The 6,218-nt window shown below is 35.2% G+C and overlaps 1 pseudogene; it reads left to right on the forward strand.

Annotated features, from left to right (window-relative positions):
* The first annotated feature begins 1,450 nt into the window (after positions 1 to 1,450).
* On the forward strand, positions 1,451 to 3,431 carry LOC100604725 (annotated as a pseudogene).
* The last annotated feature ends 2,787 nt before the right edge of the window (positions 3,432 to 6,218 follow it).

A 6,218-nucleotide genomic window follows, 5' to 3' on the forward strand; every position in this document is an offset into this window, starting at 1 on the left:
AACAGACATATATAGAACATTCCATCCAAAAGCAACATAATACACATTCTTCTCACATGCACATAAAATAGTCTTCAGGATAATTTGTTAGGTCATAAAACAAATCTTACCAAATGTAATAAGATTTAAATCATATGAAGTATCTTCTTTCACCACAACCGTATAAAACTAGAGATCAATAGCATAAACAATCTCAACAATTTAAAAATATGTAGAAATTTAGAAACACGATCATGAATAACCAATAGGTCAAAGGAGAAATTAAAAGGTAAATTTCAGAATATCCTCACACAAACAAAAATAAAAACACAACATCCCAAAACTTCTGGGATGCAGCCAAAACAGTTTTAGAAGGTAAGTTTATAGCAAAAAACACTTACATCAAAAAAGAAGAAAGATCTCAAATAAACAACCTCACATTATATGTCATGGAACTAGGAAAAAAAAAAAAGTGCAAAGTCAGCAGAAGAAAGGAAATAATATAAGTCAGAACAGAAATAAATGAAATAAAGACTAAAAAAGAATCAATAAAACTACAAGGTTTTTTAAAAACTTAGTTATACTAAGAAAGAAAGCAGACTCAAATAAATAAAATCAGAAATGAAAGAGGCGACATTACAACTCATACCACAGAAATACAAAGGATCATAAGAAACTATTATGAATAATTCTGTGTCAACAAATTAGCTAACCTAGAAGAAATGGATAAATTCCTAGAAACATGCAACCAACCAAGACTGAATCATAAAGATATAGAAAATCTGAATAGACCAATAACAAGTAGAAAGCTTGAATCACTAACAAAAGGTCCTCATCAAAGAAAAACTCAGAACCAGATAGCCTCATGGTAAATTCTTCCAAACATTTAAAGAAAAACTAATACAATTTCTTCTTAAACTCCTTTTAAAACTTGAAAAGGAGGGAACACTTCCAAACACATTTTATTAGACCAGCTTCACCCTGATGCCAAAGCCAGAAAAGGACATTGCAAGAAAAGAAAATTACAGACCAATATCCCTGATAAACACAGAAGCAAAAATCCTCAAAAGAATACTAACAAACCAAGTTCAATAGCACATTTAAAAAATAATATTTTGTGATCAAGTAGGATTTATCCCTATCCTAGCAAGGACTATTCAACATACTCAAGTCAATAAATGTTATACACCACATTAACAGAATAAAATACAAAAATTATATGATCATCTCAGTACATGCAGAAAAAGCGTTTGACAAAATTCATAATCTTTTTATGTTAAAAACTGTCAATAAGTTATGTGTAGAAGGAAGGTACCTCAATATAATAAAAGACATATAGGACAAGCCCACAGCTAGCATCACCCTCAATGGTGAAAAGCTGAAAGCTTTTCCAGTAAGACCAGAAAAAGACAAAGTTGCCCACTTTCAGCACTTCTATTCAATATTTGATCATTTAAACTGCTTATGAAGGATGGCTATTAATTCAATGTTCAGCAAAACTGTAGTAAGTCCCAACCAAGGTGTCAGGCACTATTATAATAAATAAGAATACATTATTTAATAAGAAATACATACCACTCCAGCCTTTACAAAACATGTAGTTCAAAGTAGAAGAAAGGACTTTTAATTAGTCATTAGGCAAATAGGACAATGAAACAAAAGACATAGCTCAGAAATAAATATATACTTCCCTCACTGACCGCTGACGACCTGCCTCACCAAGCGCACGCCCTGCCGCCGCCCCGCAGAAACGCTTCGTTTACCCACAGTCTTTTGCCAGATGAGACTGGTGTCCAGGGTACTGGCTCCTCATCTCACTTAGGCTTATGCCAAAGATAATTTTGGTGCAGATGCCTGAGCCTTAATGCTTCAAGGTGTAGACCTTTTAGCCCATGCTGTAGCCATTACAATGGGGCCAAAGGGAAGAACACTGATTATTGAGCACTCAGAGCTGGGGAAGTCCTCAAGTAACAAAAGATTGTGTGACTGTTGCAAAGTCAATTGACTTAAAGGATAAATACAAAAATATTGGAGCTAAACTTGTTCAAGATGTTGCCAATAACAAATGAAGAGGCTGTGGATGGCACTACCACTGTTACTGCACTGGCACGCTGTATTGCCAAGGAAGGCTTCGAGAAGATTAGCAAAGGTGCTAATCCGGTGGAAGTCAGGAGAGGTGTGATGTTAGCTGTTGATGCTATAATCGCTGAACTAAAAAAGCAGTCTAAACCTGTGACCATCCCTGAAGAAATTGCACGGGTTGCTACAATTTCTGCAAATGGAGACAAAGAAATTGGCAATATAATCTCTGATGCAATGAAAAAGGTTGGAAGCAAGGGTATCATCACAGTAAATAATAGGAAAAGTACTGAATGATGAATTAGAAATTATTGAAGGCATGAAATTTGATTGAGGCTATATTTCTCCATACTTAATTAATACATCAAAAGGTCAGAAATGTGAATTCCAGGATGCCTATGTTCTGCTGAGTGAAAAGAAAATTTCTAGTGTCCAGTCCATTGTACCTGCTCTTGAAATTGCCAATACTTACCGTAAGCCTTGGTCATAATTGCTGAAGACGTTAATGGAGAAGCTCTAAGTACACTCATCTTGAATAGGCTAAAGGTTGGTCTTCAGGTTGTGGCAGTCAAGGCTCCAGGGTTTGGTGACAATAGAAACAACCAGCTTAAAGATATGGCTATTGCCACTGGTGATGCAGTGTTTGCAGAAGAGGGGTTGACCCTAAATCTTGAAGACGTTCAGCCTCATGACTTAGGAAAGTTGGAGAGGTCATTGTGACCAAAGACGATGCAATGCTTTTAAAAGGAAAAGGTGACAAGGCTCAAATTGAAAAATGTGTTCAAGAAATCATTGAGCAGTTAGATGTCACAACTAGTGAATATGAAAAGGAAAAACTGAATGAACACTGGCAAAACTTTCAGATGGAGTAGCTGTGCTGAAGGTTGGTAGGACAAGTGATGCTGAAGTGAATGTAAAGAAAGACAGTTACAGATGCCCTTAATGCTACAAGAGCTGCTGTTGAAGAAGGCATTGTTTTGAGAGGGGGTCATGCCCTGCTTCGGTGCATTCCAGCCTTCGACTCATTGACTCCAGTTAATGAAGATCAAAACATTGGCATAGAAATTATTAAAAGAACACTCAAATTTCCAGCAATGACCATTGCTAAGAATGCAGGTGTTGAAGTATCTTTGATAGTTGAGAAAATTATGCAAAGTTCCTCAGAAGTTAGTTATGATGCTATGGTCAGAGATTTTGTGAATATGGTGGAAAAAGGAATTATTGATGCAACAAAGTTTGTGAGAACTGCTTTACTGGATGCTTCTGGTGTGGCCTCTCTCTTAACTACAGCAGAAGTTGTAGTCACAGAAATTCCTAAAGAGAAGGATCCTGGAATGGGTGCAATGGATGGAATAGGAAGTGGTATGTTCTAACTCCTAGAAGAGTGCTTTACCTTTATTAATGAACTGTGACAGGAAGCCCAAAGCAGTGTTTCTCACCAATAACTTCAGAGAAGTCAGTTGGAGAAAATGAAGAAAAGACTGGCTGATGTTAAAGAAATCACTAAAACCATCAGTTACTGGTTTCAGTTGACAAAATATATCATGGTTTACTGCTGTCACTGTCCATGCCTACAGATAATTTATTTTGTATTTTTGAATAAAAAGACATTTGTACATTCCTGACACTGGATAAAAGAGCCATGTACCAATATACTGCTTTCAACTTAAATCATTGAGGCATTTTTACTACTATTCTGTTGAAATTAGGATTTTAGTGCTTGCCACCACCAGATGAGAAGTTAAGCAGCCTTTCTGTGGAGAGTGAGAATAATTGTGTACAAAGTAGAGAAATATCCAATTATGTGATAATCTTTGTGTAACAAAAATTTGTTTAAAGTTAAAAAACAAATATATACTTGATTTATGATAAAATTAACACATGCTAAGGATGGTCTTTTCAATAAACTGGATATTAAAGATATATATCTTGATGTACTTATTTTATATCATACACAAAAATCATTTTTACATGAATAGTATAAAACAATAAGCTTCTAGGAAAAAAAAACAAGAGAATAAAGTCATGATTTAGGGGTAGATAACAATTTCTTAAATAAGACAGAAAATCTACAAAGAAAAATATTGACAAATTATACTTTATTAAAATTAAGAACTTCTGTTCTGAGAAGATTGTGTGAAAGGTAAGCCAAAGACTAGGAGATGATATTTGTAATACACACATATTCAACGACAGACAAATATACAAAATATATTACAAAAAGAATATAAAACAAACCTCTAACATATCAACGGAGTGTGGTGGGAGAGGCAGCCCAATAACAAAGTGAGCAAAGACTTGAACAGGAATTTACAAAAGAAGATATATAAATGACCAATATATAAATGGCCAATAAAAAGATATTCATCCTCATTAGTCACCATTATGGAGATGCAATTTATAAAAACACAATGAAGATGCCACTTAGAATGACTTACCATTAGAATGACTAAATAAAATATTGGCAATACCAAATCTTGACAAGAATGCAAAGTCACTAAAATTTTCATACATTGATGGTGAGAGTTTATTTTTTATTTATTTAATTTTTAATTTCTGTGGGCACATAGTGGGTATATATATTCATGGGGCTGGTGGGAGTTTAAATTAGTAGAACCCATTTAGGAAACTGCTTGACAGTATCTACTAATACTGAACATATGCCTACCCATGACCCTGCAAATTCACTCTTAGAAATACACCTAATAGAAATACATAAATCTTTCAGAAACAAAAGCAGATACAAACATAAAAGAATGTTCATTATAGCAGCAGCAGTCATGATAGCCATAAATTATAAAGGACACAAATGACAATGAACAGTAGAATGGATTAAACAAATCTCGGTATATTCATTCAAAGAAACAGGAAAGAAAGACCATTGCCGTTCACACCATGAATGTTACAAACATAATACTGAGCCAAAGAAGACTCCAAGAAATACAGACTGTATGGTTTCATTTATGTGAAGTTCAAGAAAATACAAACTAATCTGTGGTGCTAGAAGTCAAGGTATTAGTTACCTTGAAAGAGCTTATTACTGGAAGAGGGAGAAAAGGGGTTTTTGGAGTGCTGGTAATATTATATTTTTTTTATCTGAATGGGTGATAACATGTATTGTGCACATTTTGTGAAAATTCATCTCTCTCTCGCTCTCTCTATATATATACACTCATGATTTGTTCACACTTTTGTGTGATGCTATAATTCAATTAAAAGTTTATTTAAATGAAAAGAAAATTAGAAATTTGATGAGAGTTTTGGAAATTAGCAGGATGATATGCAAGTATATCACAGAAGACAGATAAAGTCAGGACAGGCATCCTAAAGGACATACTATTTAAATTGAACTATGGGAATTAGCCAGGAAAAAGTAGGTGTGGTGTCAGCAGCAGGGAACAGATGGAGTGGAGAAGGAGAAGACTCTTTTAGGAAAGAAAGGATTTGAGCAGAAACCTAGACACATGAAAAGGGCATAGCTCATTCAAGATATAGAAGGAAGTCTGATGCAAGCAAAAAGACCTAGTGTAGGAATGGCAAGAAATGAGGCTGAAGACATAGGCAAGGCCTAGGTCAGACAGGGCCTTATATGCCATATCAAGAGTTTCAAATTCTATCTTAAATGCAATGGAAAGTTATAGATACACTTTTAGTACAGGCCTGACATGACCTGGTTTTATTGTTAGAAGATGGCTACAGCATGGAGAATTGATTACAGGGAAGAAAGACTGGAATTGGAGAGACTGTTTAAGAGACTGTCACAGTACCCCAAGTAGGAGATGATGGTGGATTCCATTAGCCTGGACAGAGGGAATAGAGAGAAAGAAATGTAGGATGTACATTGATGATGGGATATAAGGTATAAAGAAAAGGTACAAGTCAGGGAGGTTTCCCAGAGGTCTTTCCAGACAATTGGGTGGATGATAATGCCAGCTATTGAGATAGGGAATCCTGAAGAATGGTTAAATCAAGGCAAAAGGATGTGTTCCATTTTAGACATACCGACTTTGAGATCTCTGCAGGACATCCAAGAGGAGGTCTCAAGTAAGCATTTGGATACATAAGTCACAAATTCAGCACAGAGGGCTGAATTGAAGGCATAGGTCATTAGTGATTCTACTTCTTGTTGGCAATAGAATGTGCGACAGAATTATTTTTCA

This window comes from Nomascus leucogenys, chromosome 7b, assembly GCF_006542625.1.
Source record: "Nomascus leucogenys isolate Asia chromosome 7b, Asia_NLE_v1, whole genome shotgun sequence".
NCBI classification, from domain to species: domain Eukaryota; kingdom Metazoa; phylum Chordata; class Mammalia; order Primates; family Hylobatidae; genus Nomascus; species Nomascus leucogenys.